At 36.1% G+C, this 22,349-nt stretch overlaps 1 protein-coding gene across 5 annotated transcripts in view; it reads left to right on the forward strand.

Annotated features, from left to right (window-relative positions):
* LOC311430427 (uncharacterized protein) overlaps nucleotides 1–22,349 on the forward strand; it is a 190,484-nt gene that overhangs the window by 48,729 nt on the left and 119,406 nt on the right. For 2 of the 5 annotated variants that reach the window (XR_014688784.1, XR_014688785.1), the window contains exons 1-2: nucleotides 10,218–10,321; nucleotides 10,433–10,482. The exons of 2 other annotated variants lie outside the window; for them this stretch is intronic. The gene's annotated coding sequence lies outside the window, so the exon portion shown is untranslated. Of the gene's footprint in view, nucleotides 1–10,217; nucleotides 10,322–10,432; nucleotides 10,483–22,349 lie in introns of those variants that run through there. One more of the 5 variants, XM_084506977.1, reaches the window with a different exon arrangement.

Here is a 22,349-nt window from a genome sequence, read left to right on the forward strand (position 1 = left end):
AATTAAGACACACCACAGATTACTTCAAGCACAATTAATCTGTAGCTAGGAAAGGAATGTTCACAATTGTTTCACTGTAGGAAATACTTTTTTTCCTCTCCAGTCTTGGGACCTTTACTCGAAGAAAGAAATTATTTTGATGATGTTGCATTGCTTTCTACATTTAAACAAAATATTTGAATATGTTCATTAGGTCAGTGGTCGTTTTATATACAGAAGGAGACAGTAGAAGTTCAGATAACTTTATGGAAGAACTATTAATTATTTTAGTTATGGCAGCTATGTTATAAGTTACAATAAACAATTGGGATACATTCCTTTGCATTCCCTTGCACACGTCCATATCTGCATTTTAAACTGCACTTCTGAACCTGAATAGCATGGTTACAATTAGGAGTAAAAAAAATGTAGTCAAGGTTTTTTTAAAAATTAATTTTAAACATCTAAGTAGGCGTTTGTTGTTTTTTTTTTTTTTTAAAAAAAGTGTGCCATGAGCAGCTTTATTACTGAAATAAGTAAAAGGATTTTTAGTTTTGAAAAGCCTAAATGAAACTCTTAAATAGAAAATGTAGAAAATACCATAAGAAAAAATGACTAATGCCCAGATAGAAAATTATATGCCCTTATATGCCTCGATAGAAAATTATTTCTCAAAGGTTCACAGATTCATAAACCCTTTGCATTTGACATCTTCAGTGTTCCTGATGAACATGAAAAGTAGGATGAATTCCTGCATGACAGACTCTACCTTTGAAATATGAGATAACAAATCATTTCATTAGCCAATTAGTTGTTACAGCCTGGGAAATAAATTAAAAAGCATATGCAAGACATGCAATCTAGAGGTTATTCAGCAGGTTCCTAAATGGAGATCTTTTCTAGAAGTGGAGGTAGAGAAAAAAGAACTTGAAGCCATGAGATTATTCCCAAACATGGAAACAGATGGCAGGAAAAGAGAATAGGGGCTGTCGTGAAAATAAGAAGCAAGATAATTTTTTTTTCATATTGAATTCGAAGAAATATTCTGAAGTTGTTCTGTACATCATTTGATTCATCTAATATGTGATACTCTTTAATAGCAGTTACTGTGTCAGAAAAGATACATAGAAACAGACATAACTCAGTTTGCAGATATAAACAGACACAGAAACAGACATGCTCAGTTTGCAGACATAAAATTTATTTGGAAGTGCAGAGAAGCTCCAGCATGAAGATTAAGAGGAATGAAAGGGATTATGTATGTGAGGGAGGATATAAGCAAGGGCAGACATAGGAAGAAGTATAGAAATTAATTAGTAGTATACTGAAGATGGACTAGGAAGTGTTTTTTTCTGTTTGTTTGTTTGTTTTTTTTCCCCTTCATCTTCAATAAATGAATTTAGCAATTTTCATAATACAGTGTTACAAACCAAACATTATATATATATTTTTTTTCCTTTAAGCATGGTCTTTGATTAATCTAAAGATATTTCTGAAGCCAGGTGCGCAGAGTGATGAAAGCATTGGTGGCAGGTAGTTCACTGGTGTTCAGTGTCATCCCATTGTCTTCAGCTGAGGGTATGTCTCCTGATGCTTAAACATGTTGTTACTTAAGAAAACAAAGGAAACTACATGGAATGCAGGCAGTAGAAAAACCCTGTACAACAAGACTAAATCAGATTTCAAATCTCAGTGAAAAATGTCTACTAATGGTAATTGGTTGTACCCTGGTTTTGCTCCAAAACTCTGGGAAACCAGACTTGGAGCTGGCACTGGAAGAGGAAGGCCCTTGTGTGCCACAGTGCTGAGGCCTGGGACAATTTTCTACTTAGGACTGCCAAGTGTCAGCTTGTGGCCAGGTCAAAGGGGGATCTGGCTTCCTAACAGGCCTGCACCAGCCTGGCGTGCCCTGTGGGATAATGGAGAGCAGTGGCTCACATCTGCTGTTCTGTTTGCAGCCTCATACCTTGTAGAAATAGCAGCTGCAGCTGAACGGAAGCCAGTTCCAGCAGGGCGGGGTGAGGCTTTTGAATACATTTACTCAGGCTCTGAGCTTCTTCCCAGGATTTGATTCTGAGAGAAGTTTTGCCCTTTTGTTTTGTAGTTTTTACATTCAGTGTTTCACAGCCAGTTCAGCTTTGGCTACTTTGGGGCCTCTGAAGAAGTCACTTGTGCCTGACAATGGCCCTGGCACAAACCTCTTACAGTCTGCTTTTTCCCTGCTGGTTCATGCAGAGTGGGTCTGACCTACTACACCCCACCTCTAAGTTTGAATTTGAGTTGGGGTTTTTATTCTCACTGAACAGAGGGAAATCAAGCTTAAAATAAAAATTTCAAGGACGATATGTCAGAATCAAACCAGGGTCTTTCTGTGAGGAAGTACCTCACCCAGGTAGATCTCCTCTGTTCTTGGCAAATATGTTAGGCATATTTGCTGTGCTTTCTTTCTTTCCACAAAGAGGATTATTATTTTTTTCATACATATACACGTGTGTGCACATAAATAAAATTAGGATTGGTGTCTTAAATATTGAGTGACAGTATATATCCACTCAGTTCAAGATGTAACTACTTACAGCAGTGATTAAAGGTCAGCGTTTAGGAACAGTATTACTTGACAGTAACAAAATTGTTTTGGGAGATTTACAGGGTGATGTTTGGTGGGTGACAGATCAGTGCAGGGTTGATACATTATTTTTAAATACGTGCTTGTCTCTGTGTGTATCCTTGAGGATAGTAAAGGAATTTCCTTTGCAGATAAAGGAAAAAAGAAAAATAAAATTAAAAAAAGAGAGAGAGAGAAAAAGAAAGAAAGAAAGAAGGAAGAAGAGAAAGAAAGAGAGAAAGAGAAAGAAGAGAAGGAAGGAAGGAAGGAAGGAAGGAAAGAAAGAAAGAAAGAAAGAAGAGAAGGAAAGAAGGAAAGAAAGAAGAGAAGGAAAGAAAGAAGGAAAGAAGGAAAGAAGGAAAATTGTAACTTCTAGAGAATTCCAAGTAGTAAGAATTTTTAAACTCAGTGGTAATCATGTTTGGAAATATAACAAAAAAATAACATCAATTGAGGTAGAGAACAGTAATATCTCATAAAGAATGTTCAGCTTGAACCTTTAGAGTTTTCACTGCCCCACTTTTCTTTTAAAAGCATGTTTCTTAACACAATTGGAAAACTTGAAAATTGTTTAAAAGTATTTTTTCTTAGTTGGCAAAGCTTGCTTCACAGAAACCACAGAAAGTAGGATTGGAAAAGACCCCCAGAGGTTATGCTGACCACTTCTTTGCCTGGAGAGAGGATAAACTGTATTTACTTCATTCCTTACAAATGTCTGTCTAACCTGTTTGTAAAAACCTGAGTGAGATCCCTAAATCTCCCTGGGCAATCTGTGGCAGCGCTTCGCTGTATTTAGCCTTAATTTTATCAACCCCCACAACCCACCTTTCCCCCTGCCAGTGGGGAGAACTCAGAGAACCCTCAGAGAACCTTAAATCTCACTGCATCATTCACTTTATTTGATGATCTGGAATGCAGTGCTATTTGTTTTTAGAAAACTGTATGAGCAACTTGGCTGCTAGATAATTGTTCAGTTATTTTGGCAGTCTTGTGCTTCAATCCTGCAATAATAAATTCTTGCCAGTCCCTTGTGATCTTTATGTCTGCCTCATGATAATTGCTGTTTTTCATGAAGCTGCAGTTACTGAATTACTGAATCACAAATTTTCACTTTTGTATCAGAAGGAGAAAAAAAAAATCAAGGTGTAGGTTGTGTCATGTCATGCAGCACACAGCACTTGCAGGGCAAGCAGGCGATCAGGCCCAGTCAGCATGGGTTTATGAAAGGCAGATCCTGCTTGACAAACCTGATCTCCTTCTATGACAAAGTGACGCGCTGGGTGGACAAGGGAAAGGCTGTGGATGTGGTCTACCTTGACTTCAGCAAGGCTTTTGACACCGTCTCCCACAGCATTCTCCTCAAGAAACTGGCTGCTCTTGGCTTGGACTGGCGCACGCTTCATTGGGTTAGAAACTGGCTGGATAGCCGGGCCCAAAGAGTCGTGGTAAATGGAGTCAAGTCCAGTTGGAGGCCAGTCACTAGTGGCGTCCCCCAGGGCTCGGTGCTGGGGCTGGTCCTCTTTAATATCTTCATCGATGATCTGGACGAGGGCATTGAGTGCACCCTCAGTAAGTTCACAGATGACACCAAGTTAGGTGCGTGTGTCGATCTGCTGGAGGGTAGGAAGGCTCTGCAGGAGGATCTGGATAGGCTGCACCGATGGGCTGAGGTCAACTGCATGAAGTTCAACAAGGCCAAGTGCCGGGTCCTGCACCTGGGGCGCAATAACCCCAAGCAGAGCTACAGGCTGGGAGATGAGTGGTTGGAGAGCATCCAGGCAGAGTGGGAGTGATGGTCGATAGTCGGCTGAATATGAGCCAGCAGTGTGCTCAGGTGGCCAAGAAGGCCAACGGCATCCTGGCTTGTATCAGGAATAGTGTGGCCAGCAGGTCTAGGGAGGTGATCGTCCCCCTGTACTCGGCTCTGGTGAGGCCGCACCTCGAGTACTGTGTTCAGTTTTGGGCCCCTCGCTACAAGAAGGACATCGAGGTGCTTGAGTGAGTCCAGAGAAGGGCGACGAAGCTGGTGAGGGGTCTGGAGAACAAGTCTTATGAGGAGCGGCTGAGGAAGCTGGGCTTGTTCAGCCTGGAGAAAAGGAGGCTCAGGGGCGACCTTATTGCTCTCTACAGATACGTTAAAGGAGGCTGTAGCGAGGTGGGGGTTGGTCTGTTCTCCCACGTGCCTGGTGACAGGACAAGGGGGAATGGGCTTAAGTTGTGCCAGGGGAGTTTTAGGTCGGATGTTAGGAAGAACTTCTTTACCGAAAGGGTTGTTAGACATTGGAACAGGCTGCCCAGGGAAGTGGTGGAGTCACCATCCCTGGAAGTCTTTAAAAGACGTTTAGATGTAGAGCTTAGTGATATGGTTTAGTGGGGATTGTTAGTGTTAGGTCAGAGGTTGGACTCAATGATCTTGAGGTCTCTTCCAACCTAGAAATTCTGTGATTCTGTGATTCTGTGATGTCCCCCCTGCCCTGCCTCAGTTGGAGAAATATACTTACAAAAACAAAAGACAAACAAAGGAATTAGCATTATTTATTTATTTATTCTTTTAAGCTTGCTTTATAAATTTTTAAGCTTTTAAAATGTTGGGCTGCTCGTTACTAGAGGTGTTGATACTACGCTTATGTGAACATCTTCCCTGGTTTCTGTATAAGCATAAAAGTCAGCCCAGAGAACTGAATCCTAAACCTTAGTAATTTTTATCAGCAAGAATATGTTTCTACTGTTTGTGGAGCCAGTGTTGAGTTGAGTACTACGTTGTCCTGTAGAGCCTGAGATGGTTAATTGTTCATTAATGCTGTTTTATGAAACCACGGGAAATGGTGTTTGCAATCCGTAACACCATCAAATCATGCTAAGGTGTGTAGTGCCCACCAATAGAAATTGAATATTAAAGAGGTTCAGAAAGTATGATAGTGGAGGAACTGTACTCCTACAAAAAGGAAAATATTGAGAGAAAGTGTTTGAATGTGGCAGATAATTCAAATCTTTTTAACTCATCCTCAGGAGGAATTTCCCTGCTTTGTCACATTTGCCCCTAGTTTCCTAGTGTGAGTGTTCATTTTCATGCAAACACTACTTTTTATGAGAAATAAAATAATTTCATAAATATGTGAGAAATACTAAGTTATATGGACCTGTGACTTATAAGTAATGTTTAGGATTTTCTAAATCTGCATTAAACTGGAGTTGCTTGTTCCAGATGAGTTTGCAAAGTTCTTCAGAAAATAGTATTAAAGAGGGGGTTGGTTGAGGGGAGAGAAATAATAATAATACACAAACTGTGATTAATAATAATACACAAACTGTCCCTCAGTTTGTGTATTATACCAGATGTCTCTTTTATAGGGTAGATTATGAGTTGTGACTGAATGAATTTTAGTACAAAACTGGAACTTTTCAAGCTAGTGAAGTACTAAAAGCTCTAGGTATTTTGCCTGTCTATCATTTTTAGATTGTTACAATGGTCAAAATAGTTAATTTTGTCCTTCCCCTACCCCAAAGCAAAATACATCTGATGTTTGTTGGCTTTCTGCAAGTGATGGCTGGACTTAGTGGCTTTAACCCTGTTTCATTGTGATTAAGATTGTTAAGATTTTATGTTTTTAGTATCTGTTTTACAACATTCTCATTACTGTGTATTTTATTAAGGTTCAAGTGGCTTGTATTTTTATGGTCTCATCTGGTCTGTGTAAACCAGGCTCATGTTTAAAAGGCTACTTGTCTCAGTCCTGGTCATGAGGGAATGCTGAAGTAAAGTGGAATGCATATGTGTCAGTTGTATGGTGGTACCTAAAAAAACATCATCTCCTGGACTGGCTGATCATGACCTTATTACTTAAAGAGTGGAAAAGCTTGTGGCCATGTTCATATCCTTGGGTTTGTTTATTCTTTCATGCTTCATATTTCTACATTTCAGTGGTTTATGTTTGCCTTGAAAATATGAGTAGTTATTCTTGAAAGGTTGTTCAGAATGTCTTTATGCATTTAAGCAGATATGTGTATAAAATATAATCCCAATATGTTATTGGAATAATGTAGTTTTTTAGAAACTGAATAAGAAGAAATTCTATCTGTATCCAAGTCAAGGAATCTTGTGTGTAGTTTCCCATGACAATGGTATGATGTTTTTCTCTCAACATTCATATAAATTATTGAGTGTCTTGGTATCAGACTGGCAGCATGTTGTATAAGCTTCTCTTACAAGCACTATTTAACTTGACTTATGTTTAAAAGAGAGAAAAAAATAAATAAAAAGAATGTTCTCATGTTTTATTCCCACAGATTATGATGTTGCTAAGAAGTAAAATAGGAATACTACAAAAGTAAATCAAAATTGTACTGCATTAAAATAACTAGTCTCTCAGACTATACATCCACTGAAAATATTGTTTCCCTTTTTCATATTTCTATTATCATATCCCTTTTCAAGTGCTTATTGTAGAGCCCCAAGAATTTGATGGCAGACTCAAGGCCTGACTTTCTTTAAAAGTGACTGTTCTGTAAATTATTTGCTGAAGTACTGAAATAATTCTAATACACCAGGATGACAGCTGTTCACATGCAGAAATGTACAATTGTTCAACAAAATGAAACATTTGGCATTACCTCTTTAAATTCTTTTCTCTAAAATCTGGTAACATTCCTGTGGATGGAATGGAGGCTTTGTTATGAGTTCTGAAGTAAAGTCCACATTAACTACTCTAGCTGGACTTTACATCCTTTGCTGGCTCCTGTGCATCAGAACTGGCCATTCTACATCAACTTTTCAAAGAGCAGATCATTAGTCACTGCACCAAGCCTGTCTGAATTTAAGAAGCATTTGGACTATGCACTTAGTCACATGGTCTAAAATTTTGGTTGAACCTGTGTGGTGCCAGGAGTTGGACTCGATGATCCTTGTGGGTCCCTTCCAACTCGGGATATTCTATGATTCCATGAAATCTTGTTGCTGTAAAGTACTTTTGAAAATGATGCTCAGAGCTCTTGCTGTTAATGTACCTCAAAACTCCACCAAAATTCTTTTATTGTTTTATCAGGTTTTTTTTTCTTTTGCTCCTCCAGCACAGACTGTCTGTCCTTACCATCAGTCGTTCCCTCTTTCTTTGATTAGATTATTTTTGTTAATGACTCAAGCAAGGGTATTTTAATATGTCCTACATAGGTAAATGTATATACATGAACAGAGGTATTTTTATGCAGAGGAGCACACAAATTTTCTCCAGAGTGTAAGATGGGAGTAAAACATATTCATTGATGCTGATGAAGAAATTACACTGATAGGGCTCAGGTGCTTTTTTCATTTACACTTTTTTTTTTTTTTTAATTATTTATTATTTATTTATATTCAGTCAGTGCACTCAAGATTTGGAGGTAGACATTATCAGCAACGTTGATCAGCAACTCACAAAGGCCCTTTGCCTTTCCAATGCCCTTTTCTGGAGAGCCCCCTGACTTATTAGTGGAACATTATTTCCAGTGCTGAGGCAACAGAAAACCTTCCATGCAGTCACTCTTGTCACTCAGCATTGAAAGAAGTCATAGGATGTGTGTTTTGTTTTGGATATAAAGCTGTATTGATGCTCCACTCGTGTTCAGATCAACCTGTCTTGTGATCACTTCAGTTCCTTTGCATGAGAGGGTAAAACTTGAGTAACAAAAGCTTTTGTTTTACCTGGAGAAAATTATAGCTGAAATACGCTATACCTCACTGTGGTCCACACAGAGTATGAGAGAGCTCAGTTTCTCTTAGCCAAATTAGTGAAATGAAGAAAAGGCTAGATGACTTGAAACTAATAGATTAGCAGCCCACAGCAGAAAGTGTGGCAATTCATTTGTGTGCATCTGTAGTTTGAGAAGAACTATATGTCTGCAAAGTTTGGATCTTATTGCTCCAGGACAAACCTGACAATGAAAACAAACAAACAAAACAAAACACCTCCCAAACAAACAAACAAACAAACAAAAAGCTTAATAAACATTGAACATCGGCTTCTTGCAGAGTTCTGTCGATATAATCCTTGGGACAGATCTGCATCTACTGAATGAGCTAGTGGCTATTGAAGAGTGTCCTGCTTCTGTAGTAAAATGTAGTATGTTCCTCTACAGGCAAGGGGACACAAGTTGCCTTCATAAAGCTTGAAGATAATTTTTTCTTTGTTTGATGTATAGCTGTCCCTGTAACTTCTGAAAAAACAATAGTGCTGTCTCCTATCACTAGTGAGCCAAGTGCAGCTGTAATACAGGGGCTAGTCATCATAACTTTTCAGTGCAAGCTTGCTTAGTTTTTTGAATTAGAAAGTCCTTTGTTACATTTAGAATACATATACTGTTTCAAAGTGTTTTTCCTGCATAAAACCATTTTCCGTTTTTTGCTTTGCTCATGTACTACCTATTGCATAAACATGATATTTTATAATTTAGTATATTATAATATACTTTATTATTACTTTCTTAGAATGGAATGTTAATTAAATCTAGTTAGCATAAAAATACTGCGTGTTGTGCAACTTGTTAAGCTTACTTTTCTGAAATTGTGTTATGTTGCATTTTATTTATTATGCTCTTAGGTGTCAGAATAACATTTTACTGCTCTTTTGAATTTTATCTGAAAATGCACAAAACCTGAAGAGAAAGTAGTTACATATAAACTTCAAGATAGAATATTGTCCTTTGACAAGAGAAACTAAGAGATTCAGAAAGGTTTACCAGAGCTTGAAAATATTTTTACAATCTCGGTGATATGAAAAAGTGATTTTTTAAAGTGATACAAATATTAAATGTCCTGTGCACGCCATTTTAGAGGCATGCTTCTTGAGAGCCAACAAAATCATGTTGATCCCTAAATACAGTTGGTTGATGTTGAAAATTTTGGACTCAGAAATGTAGCAATACCTGATTGGTTGGCCAAGAAACGTGGAAAATAAGGTTCATATTTTAACAGTGGTAAGTGATCCAACGGGAGACTATCAAATGCGGTCTGGTGTCATGCAGAATGAATGTGCTGCCAGCAGATGGCAGCAGAATGGAAAAATAGGCACATAAAGATCAGATAGTGGACAAAAGAACTCAGATTTCTAGCAGCTTAGTTTCACTAGCTCTTTTGACTATGCAAGGTAAGTTGAGGTTTAATTGGAAAGGGGAAATGTCCAAGGCATGCTGACTTTTGGTGTATAACCTTGGAGTGCAAAAAATTCTAACCACTCAGTTCTGATGGAAGTTTTAAAACAAAGATTATATAAAATATATTTACACTAGTAAATATAGTTTGCGTATAAAACTTCTGACATTTCACTAGTCTTATAATGTGAAGAATGATTAATTCTGATGTCCTGTTGAACAAACTCATTACAACAGAGGAAAATGGAGAAGTACTAGTTTTAGTTGGGGCTGTCAACTTATGCCCACTTCAGTAAAGAACGCCTTTAAGCTGGTTCTCTCTGCACATATCTTACTATTTGATTACCCTGTGTGAGAAGCTGCAGATAACTTAAATGCTGTGAATATGTTTGGTATTTCTTTTTCTTTGGTGATGTGTGTGGGTGTGTGTGTTCCCAGAAGAGAAACAAGGAGGAGTGAATGAGGTTTAATTTTCATCGTTATCTTAAAATCTGCTTTAGTACCATCTGCACTTTAGAGAGAATATGCAATGCTGTCATTGTTCTGCATGCTTTGTGGTGTTCTTTACTATGAACTTTTATTCTTATTAAAGAAAGCACAGGATTGAAACCATAGGTATATGCCTTTTAATGGTGTGGGTATACATTTTTATGCTATATTTGTGATGTATAGTATAGTCAAGCATGCCAATCCGAAGCTAAATTTTAAAAAATGCTTTTTAAACAGGATTTGATGCGTAGACAAATGTTATCAGTGACCCACCAAAGATGAAAAAGGTAAGAGAGAAGTGTTGTTATTTCTACTGTTCCTTTTTAATTTGTCCTTTCTTTTTTTTTTTTTTTTTGATTTGACATATTTATATATATATATTTAGAGAAAATATGTATGCCTTAAAAAAAAAAAGAAAAAGAAAAAACTTTGCCAAAAACAAAGACAACTTGGGAATTGTTTTAAACCTCAAAGTCTGCATTGCTTAATCTACTAGTTAGCTGGTGATTTTTCTGTATTGCTTTGTGCAAAGAAAACTGAGTAGGAAACTCACATCTATCTGCCTATATATCTGTGTGTATCTTTATGTCTGTACAAGTTGCTTCTGAATATCTTGCCTCTTATAGTACAAGCTTATGCCCTGTTGAATTTTTGCTTACAGAGTTCAGCTTTTGAGGTTTTAGAGGCTTAGCCTGATATATTTGTGAGGTAAACAGCTTGAGGCAGATACCTCAATTTTACTTAATACATGCAAAAAAATGAGCATATGTTTTATTAATGGTTGCATTATGTTTCTAGAGATTTTCAAATGCCAGATTTTCTTTTTGTCAGATCAAATGATGAACACATTTTTTCACAACTGCATTCAGTTCTAAAAGCATGCAATGAAGTACCTTGATTTTAATTGACCCCTGTGTAATCTTAAAGAAATCATTATCCTAAGTTTCAGACAAAGTCTGTTTTTAAAGCACTTTTAAAAAGTAGTATCATTTGGTAATTAAAAGTAGTATGTGCAATGGAGTGGCTGTCTTACTGACGTAGTGAAACAGTAAGGGCCTACCCTTACCATAGTATAGTAAGCAAAGCACAGTGACTATCACGCTGCAGTTTACCAGCCACGGTGTAGATGAGTAGCAAAAGTGTAATTCCTTTGACCCCCACATATAATTTGGACTCATCTCTATTTCTTTCATTTGAATGTTTTTCTGGTGTTACTTTGAAATATTGTCTTTTAGCTTATTGTCCATATGAACCTGGCACTTTTTAAATCTGGAAGCAAAGAAACAAGTAGTGGAAGTTAAGAAATTCCACTGACCCAGTTAAATATAATTACAAGGTTAGAACTGGGGCCAGGATATTTGAGTTCTACATGTAACGATTCACTGCTCAGCCCGTTTTGAATGGCATTACATCATCTTGAATCCATTCAGGAAAGGAGTTGCAAATCCCACAAGAACGGATCTGAGTTATCCAAGGTCATTGTATGAACAGAATGTAGACAATTCTTTTCACATTTTCAGTTACAAAGGGATGCTTAAAACTACATGCGAAGCAGCATTTTATGTATTAATATTAGTTTGGTTTGGGCAAAAATGTACTTGTCAGACTTGATTCTTTTGCACTGTCTTTCCCATGTGTTTGACATGTCAGGTGCAAGAGAGTCTGATCAGAGTGTTAGGAGGAAGGAGTATAAATATGCTAAGGTGCTTTGCAAAATAATGGCTTTATGTGAGCAAATTACATCAATTGGAACAAATTACATACTACTTCCAATGATGTAATCTAGAAAGTTTGAATTGCTTTTAATGCTTTCAGTCTGAATAAATTTCTTTTCTTTTGAGTTCTTCCCAGTAATCAGCTTTTGTATTGCACGCAGCAGACTTGATCTTTGTTTATTCCTCCTTTTTGAACATTTGGTGATAGAAAGGACAGGTAGGAAAAAAAAAAACAACTTTTTATAAAATAATTGGTCAGAAATATTTAGAGGTTTAGATATTTATTTTTTTTTTTAACATTGATTAGTGAGCTGATGTGGTCTTCTTTTCTAATGTGCATGTTTTTATAATGCCTTTAAATAGTGACAGAGATAACAGGCCAAGTATAAATTTAAAAAAATTTAAGACAGGAGATATTTTTAATCTACATTCATTTTTCTGTATATAGACAATAAACATTAATAAAATGAGGCGATGAAACAAGGTATTGTATAAAGACAAATGTACAAATAGAAATTTTCAGTATATGTAGTGATAACGTCATTAGAGCATGGAAAGAATGGAATTTTAAAGTGCTTGCTAAAAATTAAATGGAAGCCTTAGTCTTTCTTGTATGTTTTGTAGATCTTGAAATAATACTCATTGTCATTAACGTTTTGATGAAAAGAATTCATAGGTATGAGATCAGCATTTAGAAGAATCTTTGGTTTATCTGAGCATTTTCCAAAATTTTCTGCTGCTTAATTTTAAAGTTTATCCTTGTAAAATGCAACTACAGTCAAAGTGTTATATCAGTATCTGACACAACATTCACATCTTTTGAGCCATGTTTCTCCATTAAGGGCTTTGAAAGTAAGTGTTGATTAATATTTGTAATTTCTTGATCAAACACAATACAAAAGTAATACTGAATTGTATCCAAATATTTAGGTTATAATTATAAATAAAATGTCCTAATTGCATTAACTTTCCAAGGGCTTTTCTTCCACCTCCAGAGGATCAGGTAATTCACAAGTACCCATCTTGAGTAGCATCTCAGTTCCAAAGGCACACCATTGACTCCACTAGAACTTTTGTGAAGATAATATATGATTGCTTAAGAGTGACGGTAGCAGGATATAGCTTACGAAGTATTTACTACTTCAGAGGCAATGTGTATTTTTTAGAGTTCAACAGGCAAAGCTATTACAACTCTTTTGTTATTTAATCTTTCTTAGTATATATATTTTAATTGAACACTGTAATTTTTAAGGGCTCGATCAAATTTTTTATTATTGAGGTTCTTGGTATAATCTGTGATAGCTTTTCCTAAAACTTGCTAATATTCTTACAAGTGGAACTGCTTGCTAAAATATAAAATGGTTGTGAAAAATTTTATTATACTCTTCCTCATGAAATGTATACATCAATTAAGCATTCTCAAAAGTTTCATCTTTTCTTAAATGAGCTTAAGTACAATTTAAATTATATTTATCAAAATGGAATGAGAAATAAAGTGCTTTCTTCTTTGTATTAACTTTTTAATGTAAGAAATAATAAAAATATTTACGCAACGCAACAAAATGCCTATAATTTTGTAGGTGTTAAGTATATTTTCTGAAATTACTCAAGTAAACAATGCTTTTTAGAATGCCTTCTATTGCTATAGCTTATGGAGAAATCTATCCCAAACTGTTTTTAGTACAAAATAGCCTTCCAGTTTTCATTTTTTTTCACTATCTGAACAACCAGATTAATGGAAGAACACATGACTGATTGACTAGGTATATCATATAATGCCATCTAAAATTTCAGTACAGTATGTTTTGCGGTACAAGATGTAAAGTGATTTACTAGAAGGCAAAATATAGGAAAATTTTTATATTCTTATCAAAAAAAAAAAAGTGTTTCCCCATATGATCTAAAGGATTAAACTGTGAGCACCTTATCTTTAAAACAAAAGCACTTTAAGGGACTAATCCTGAAATAGAATGTCTGCTGTCAAATCATTGTTCCTGAATTGATATATTTGCAGGACTCTGATTTTTAGTGTAATCTTTTAGTGTAGTCTGTTTTTTTTTTTTTTAGTGTAATCATGGCAGTCAGTTACTTAAGCTGTAGATGTCCCAAAGAGTGCAAACACTGAAGAGATACTGTTCATGTGCTGGCAAAATTGAAATTCAGCACAGTTGTCTGTCTGTGGGTGAATGCACTTAGACATATATGTGTAGGTAAAATCAGGTTGATAGAAGATGCATTTCACCTTTTCATTTTCTGTCAGTTACAATTCAAAACAGTAACATTTACTCTAGGAGTTCAACTTCATAGGTTTCAAGCATCTGCCACTACAAAATTGGGTGGGGAAAAAAAATATCCAAAGTGTTTTGTCTTCCCTCAGTGAAATATGGAATTTCCTGCATTGTTTTGTGTGTGTCCAAGGTCGAGGAAAGGCAAAACTCCCATGTGGTTCAGTAGCACATTTTGAATTAAAATTTGTGTTGGAGTTTTAAAAAACTTTATTTTTTTCCTGTTTCATTGCTAGAAACAAATAGGAGCTTTGCACCACTGAAAAAACATTTCTCATTTCCCTTCGGTTGCAAGTCCGAGTATTTTATATTTTTCAACATGAAGCATCATATTGTGTGTTTCGTTATAACTTGTTTTACATGTTATTAATTTTAATGTTTCTTCCCCTCTGATCTGTGCTTGATCAAATCAGTTGTCCAAATTGCTCTGCTGTTGTCAGCAGAAATACTGGCATCTGGTATAATACATATGGCTTTATGGACAAAATGATAAATTCAAGTGAACTATAGGTCGTGTTGCTCTAAGCATTTAAAGAATGGGCACACTTAAAAAGTGAGTTATGGCATTTTGACTGTATTTGGCTACCAGCTTGGTAAAACAATGTTTATGTGATCAGTAATACAAGCAGGAAAAAAACATTTTGCTCTCAGTAATGTGCTCCTCTTGGTGTGCTGTTCCAGGTGGTAGTTATTATAATTATCATCTAACTTATATTCTGCACTGAATATAAAGTCAAACATATACCTCTGAAACAGAAAGTCTACAAGGACTGATTTGTTTTCCATCGTTCTAGGTTTTCTGAACTACCTCTGCTTTGGTTTGATTTTCTCCTAAGGAGCAGTAGGGGGAGAGTGCATGAAGAAAACTGATTGTAGTTATTTGGTAACTTCTTGCTGCTTAAATCTCAGTGACTTAGACAGTTGCTAATTACCATTAGCTATTAAAAAACAAACAAATAAAAAAGGCATTTGAAACCACATGAACAAGACATTTTTGTAGAAACAAGCTGAACATCCTTGAATTTAATTTTGGCTGTGTAACTGTTCTGAGTTTTAGATGTGTGCAGCAAAACAACACCAGATAACAAATTTTGAAATAGGCTATTTCTGCCCCCTGTTGCTTCCCGAGCATTGTTTTCATCTTTCCTCAAGTCTCTTCTGCATCTCAAGTCATATTGATCTCTATCTGTTATTTCCTTCTGCTTTTTTTTCAAAGCAACTAACATACTTTGGCAATATTTTCCAAATACCAAACTAGCCAAATACTACGTCTGAATTTTTATTCACATGTAGTATTTGGAATTTGGTGTTACCTAATTCTTAGGTATGATTTTCCTCCTGTCCACTAGTCCCCTAAGAGGTGCTACAGAAGGATGCTTTGTTCCTAAGTAATACATACACAAAGTTGGCCCTTCTGTACAGCCAAGAAATGCAGACTTCCATGAAACTGCTGTGGTGTATCAAATTAGTTTGTCACATAAAGTGACTGTCTAGCTCTACGGCAGTGAAATTTATTGTACATAGGTAGTTGTTTGGTTTTGTATCCTTGCACAGAAAGAAACTCAGGCATAAAATAATTTTCTTTTACTCTGGCAGGTTTGTGCTCTTCCTAAGCCTCCAGTTAGCTGTTCTTATTAGTTACGGTAGTAAGGCTGCCTTTTTATTTTTGTTACTTTTCAAATTCTCCATCTGTGAGGCAGTGAGGCCTGGTCAACAAAGCAGATGACCTGCTTCTTTTACTGGCATTGGTGCTGCTGTGATGGGGAAGCAACAGCAAGTCACTTCTTTATGCTATATATCTATATAGACACAAAGTCTATGAATGATATACCTGTATAGAAACAATTCTTTTTTAAAGAATTCATAGTGTTTGAAAACCAAGTATGTCAAAACATAAAAACACTCTTTATAAAACCTTGTTGTTTAAGAACATGCACCTGGTCACCTAGCAGCCTGCTTAATTTGCCTACCAAATAAGACTACCTACCAGATATTATTTTGAGCGATGGATCCCTATTTCAGACATTTTTTGCCTGGAGCTTTTCAGTCTGCAGATGTTTATACTGCACTTCTGCCTCAGTGTCTCTAGTCTGGATGTAATCAGTGATCTCATTCACTCTTGAAGTCTCCAGAGAAGGGATAAACTGTACATCGTGTCCTCATCCATCTGTGTCCTCAATGATGTAATCAAATTATTGGTCGAGTGCATTCTAATTCCACTGGTTGAGTTGCATGGCATTAATATCAGTGCTTAATACACTTCATTGCCACTGCTACACTGGCATACCCCTATGGAAATATTTTGCAATGTATTCTGCATTTTGTCAAGGGACCTGTGGATTGCACTTATGTCAGCTGTCAAGCTTATAGACATAGCCCCTGTGTTTTCCTTTACTTTCTGGAGATTATGGTTCTGTTTCCTGAGCCATCTAATCTCTCTGAATGTTACTGCCAATAGCAGTTTTGACATGCTTCAGGGTAGCTCTTAGTTGTCAGTGTCTTGAACAAGTAGTAACTTCAATAGCTAGTGACTTGAGTAACTAGCAACTGCAAAGTTGTTAAATGGCAAATCTTTCCTAAAAAGAGTCTTTTTGGTGGCTGAATAGTCAGCATTGATGTCAGTCAACAAGCTTGTACAATTTTTGACACAGAACACCACAATATAAATATCACACCTGCAGCTACATTGTCTAGTCATTTGAAGGCAATTTTTTCATAAAAAATTCACTTGTTCCATGTGGAAGACTTAAATATTATAGATGATCTATAGCAGCATAACATAGTACAATGTACCGTTTCTACAGAATTAAGGGATGGGAGATGACTTGAGCAGAGTCGCCAAGAATGCACCTGTGCCCTTTTCAAGCTTTACCTTAAGATCATAGATATTTTAAGGTAAAGTATTTGATCTTCCTTTGAGACAACTGGAAGATTTTGAGGACAAGACATGGTCCTTAGTCATATTGTCTTATGTTCTTCCCTATTTAGATAATTTAGCACCTGGAATTTGTTGTTCTATAAATACTTTTAAATTTTGGAGCAGATGTATTTTAGTCACAGCAGACAGCACGGGCAGGAAGGAAGGTTTCTCTTTTCTCTTAGCTTTCTGTGTTCACCCCCAGAAATGGTCATTTCAGTCTGGTGAAAAGTAAATGTGAAAAAAATAACTTAAGTATACTGGAAAAAAGTATAACTACGTATACTGTATAACTACAGTTATAGACTGTTAGGGAAACAGTATCTGGTGAGCATGTATTTCAATGAAATATCAAATTAAAAGGACATGAAAGAAAGCATTAAGTTAGGATTCTTCATTCTGGTGCTTGTCAGATCTCAGTAGGACTCAAAAAGGTGGATATGGGTTGTGGACTGCCAGAACAAACAGGCAAAATCATAACTTCACACTTATAGTGCTTAAGTGGCTCATGTCTGTGGACATGACTCCTAAACATGAAACACAAATCTTGCCAAAACTGGGAGGTGACTCAATGCAATATTCTGTCAGCCCTTCCATGCTTTAATAGTAACATTGCAAAATCTACTCAGGTTTCTGATGGATTCATCAAGGTTTCAAAGATCAGCCTGATGTGGGACACTACAAAATTGTGGTACATTTTGTATTTTCATAAAGAAGACAAAGTAAAATTCTCAGCTGAATTAACTGTTTCAAAGTAGCAGAACTTCTAAGATCTTTATTCTAACCTCTTACAATACCACCATACCATCAGGACATTGTTGTAGTTTTATGTAAGGAGATAATTAGATAATTTTCACTTGACTTGGCCAGTTCATGTTAGTATATAATATGACAAAGAAAGTGTTCAAAGAAAGCGCAGAACTGTCAAATTATCATCTGTGGTAAAAAAAAAAAAAAAAAGAGAGAGAGAGAGAGGTCACAGCAAATAATGCAATAATTTGCCTACTTTATGGAAGCACTGAGGGCAAGATATTGAGATTGATACCTCCCACTTTTCCCTAAGAGCAGTTTAAGAAAAATTATATTTTTAGCACCAGCAGAGGAAAATAATTCTGTAGGTTTTCAGTGTTATAAGAGGCTGTGTGTTCATATTCTGAAATGTGCCTTTTACAAAGTTGTTTCACATGCTTGAATATGCTGGTTCTGCCATTATTTATGACATATAAGTGGCTGTTTCAATTGAAAGTGAAAATTCATCTATGTTCTTTGATTAAAAGTATCTCTAAAATTATTCAACTTTTTTTTTGTTTGTTTTGGTTTGGTTCGGTTTTGTGAAAGTTTGTCTTCACAAAGACAAAGGTAACCAGTGCTTTCTCCTTTTAGAAAAAGAAATTAAACTAGAGTTGTATCAGATGTTGGGTGAAAGGACTACCAATAGCAAGAATATTTTGAGATAGGGATTTTCCTATGAATGAGTGTAACTTCTATAGTCTATCTTCTGGCATAGTCCTGGTGCAGAAAGCCATGATGACATGTAAAGATTTTATCAACAGTGGTTTGAAATAACCTGTAAGACTACCTATGATTTTATCACCTGTGGGTAATATGGAAAGTCTGTTCTCATGCCAGGAAAACTTGCGTGGCACTGCACAATGTCTTGTGTTCCTAATGCATTATTTCTATAGAAGCAGTATTTAATGATGCTCAGTGACTCAGCTGGATGACCTGAGATGGTGTCTCAGAGGGTAATGCTCTGTTTTCCTCCAAATATGGCAATCAGTGAAAATCTGATTAAGCCAAAAGTTCCAAAATGATACCCAGGAAAACAACAGCTTCCTTAAGAAATAGAAAAGATTTATTAGAGCTTTTATTTATTTATTTATTTAATTTCTCACCTTCTGTGCATATGGGCACAGAAGCACATTAGGAGTGTAGCTGAGGAAGGCAAGAAATTGTTCTGTGGAGTGTATTTTCATGTGGGCATGCCAGTTAGCATGTTTGCAAATTCTAGCATAGACGAGATGTTGTCATTTAAATAGGTGTAGTTGGTAAAGGTGAAATTGAGTTACAAGGCCATGTAGAAGGAAAAATCTCACCTAGCTAAGTTGGAACTTGTATCATCAATGAAGAGAAGTAGGCATTACCAGGAGGTTACTCAGGTATGTGTCTCTTGACTGTAGGGAAATATAGGGAATTGGGAAATATGATCATAGTTTAGATGTCTTACTTAGATGGGATGATTCTGGGGTTTAGGATTTGTTCTCTAAACTGTCTTGTTCTTGATGGATTTTAATACACTAGTTAATACATTATTAAAAAGCATCCTTTCTTCTAGTGTAGCTGTATAAATAAAAATGCACCAGTTTACTTCAGGTTCTCACTCTCTCTCATGTTAAGATACCAATTGAGCACAGAAAATAAAGTAACAGAAGTATATAATATGTCCTCATGGAAACACGAATTCTTTTTTTTTTTTTTTCTTTTCATTTTGTGCTGATCCATAGAGACAGTAGATAGCATACAACATACCAGCAATTTAGGACTGTTTACTTTTAAATAAAGCTAGTTAATCCAATCCATATCTGTCTCAGACAATAAATAATGTTCTGCTCTACTAGTATAGATTAAATACAAACTAATGCAATTAAATTCATCAGAGTGGAGATGAGGACAAAAATTGACTGTTGTATTCCTGTTTTGTTTTCCTCAGTCTTCCTGACTTGCATAAATTTGAGTATCTTTGAACATCTAAGTATGTGATTGCTTACCTGTATACCACAAAACACTGACAGGATATAATTCAACAGCTGTAAGATTGAAAATTTGCAATACAATTTTGTTTCAGTGATTTTTTCCAAAATCTAGCAGTATTACAGTATGTTTGAGATAAATCGCTTACTTGTGTAAAGTTATAATCCAGGAAGCAATCAGTCTTTTCTAGCAGGCGTTTTATAACTTAGCTCAGAAAAGCTGGGCAGAAATAGAGTATTTCATAGAAAAAAAAAAATGCTTGATTTTCTTAAGTAGAAAATTGTAGATTGGCTACAAATTATTGACACTGGAATTCCAATAATATAGCATAGGACTGAAAATGCATTCTCAAAAATTGTCAAGTGGCTATGTGACTGCACAGTATTCCTATACTTATTTCAAACTTGTGGCAAGGATATTTTAAGGATGTACAACATGAAGTGTTAACAGTTACTGTTAGAGTACCTTTCCTCTCTGCTCAGAAGATTCTTAGAATACTTTAAAAATCTTTTGTCGGTGTCTTTAAAAAGCTGTAGTATACCACTTGTATATACAACTAGATTGAAGTACACAATTCCTTTCACCTGCCACTGAAATACAATGAATCTACAGTGATGTGCAGCAGCTGTTTAAAATCACACAGCAAATCTGCACCAAATGCCCTGTCTGGGACAGAAAGGGAAGACTGCAATATTCCCCTGAAAATGTGAGGAAAAGGTTGGGGGATTTGACACTGGCATTTGGCCATGGTACCACAGTGACTCATATGCACACTAAGTCAAACAGGATTGGAGTACTCTGCGTTATCCAGAACACAAGTTTTCTAGATAGAAAAGCTATTGCCTAATACCACCTTTTGGGGCCTCTCCAAGAATGAAAACAGTTGCTCCCGTGTTCTACCCTTAATAGTCTGTAGCCATGACAGCCTTGTGATTACCTCAGGCCAAACACTGTGTTTTAAAAAGTAACTTCCCCTGAAGTGATTTGTTTAGCAGTTTTGTAATGCGCTGGCATATATTCTTGTCAAAATCTGTATTAAAAGAGAATTAAAGTTGAGAATAGATATCAGTGACTCCAGGCCACAGAACATTACAGAGCTATTTTAGGTACCCCAATAAGCAGGATTTACAAAATGAAGGGATTTTAGAATTGCAATGAAACTCTTCAGAGATCTCAACACAATAAAAGATAGATAACAGTCAGTGAGCATGCGCAAACAGATCGTCCTCCTCTATGTCATATTGTTCTGTACATGTTCTTCTGAATGCTGCAGATAAGGTTCACTGGTAAACATACTTCAGAGCCTCTATCCTCATGCTTTTGTTTGCATCACTCATGGTATTCTTTCATCTGTAGCACCAATTGTTGTTCCGTGTGTTGGCCATATTCTGTTCTCTTTTATTTTTCTTCAGCATGAGGTAACTATTTGTCATTTGAGAACTCAGAATCAGGCTTATTTTGGCTTCATGATTATCATTTTTACCTATTTCTTTTTCTTAACTGGATTTTTTTCAAGAAGCTTTTTATCCACTGCTTATTTTTTGTAGGAAGGGCCTCATTCAGAAGGCTTTCCACTGTCCTCCATGGCAACAATGCTGTAGTTTGCCTTTGCTTCAAATGAAATCCTGGATACAATCAGTCCCTGATGTTTTTTGTACAAACACTGACTCTAAAATGTTGTCAGTATAGATTGACTTGTCATGAGGTGGAGAGGGACACACAGAGAGACAAGTGTTTGTGCTCATTTAATGGTCAGTTCTCACCCAACTTCTATTGTGTGTAGGGAGCTTTGTTGTTTTTAGAAAAATCACTTAATTGGAGATAATGTCTTGATATCCTGGAAGTCCATGGAAATAACAGGCATTTCAGTAGTTGACAATTTTAAGGGAAGTCTCTTGAGAAGAACAGTTCAGTTGAATGAGAATAAAGGCAGTTATTTTTAAAGAATAGTATCAAAACCTTACAAAACCAACACATATAATTTGAGTAAAGCCTGTATATAAGATTTCAATGAGTTTTAACTTCACAGTACATCTAATGAGTCTCTTTTGTTCTACCAAAGGTCTTAGGAATAAAAGTGTTGGATTTCAAGGACCAATTTTACATCTACTTCAGTTTGTAGACAAATTAATTTACTTCTAAGAGGGAAAAATAAATGCCCGACAGACTTGTGTATTACTTTCCTTCCCTAAGAGGGAAAGTTAATTTAGCCACAGTTGGTATTTTTTGATTCCTGAACTGTGAAAACAAACTAACAAAACAAAACAAATAACAACAACAACAAAAAACAAGTGCATCAGGAAAAAAAAAAAAAAAAAAACAAACAAAAAAGCTTTGGGGAAGAAAAAATATAACGCAAGAAATTGAAACGCCTAGAAACATTAAACAGCCATACCTGATCATCTTGACTGCTCCTCTCTGCTCTGACTGGATATTAAGCACCCAATGCACCTTATTACTGAGAGAGGCTTAACTGAATCCCATTT

This window comes from Aythya ferina (genome assembly GCF_964211825.1).
Source record: "Aythya ferina genome assembly, chromosome: 1".
Lineage (NCBI taxonomy): Eukaryota > Metazoa > Chordata > Aves > Anseriformes > Anatidae > Aythya > Aythya ferina.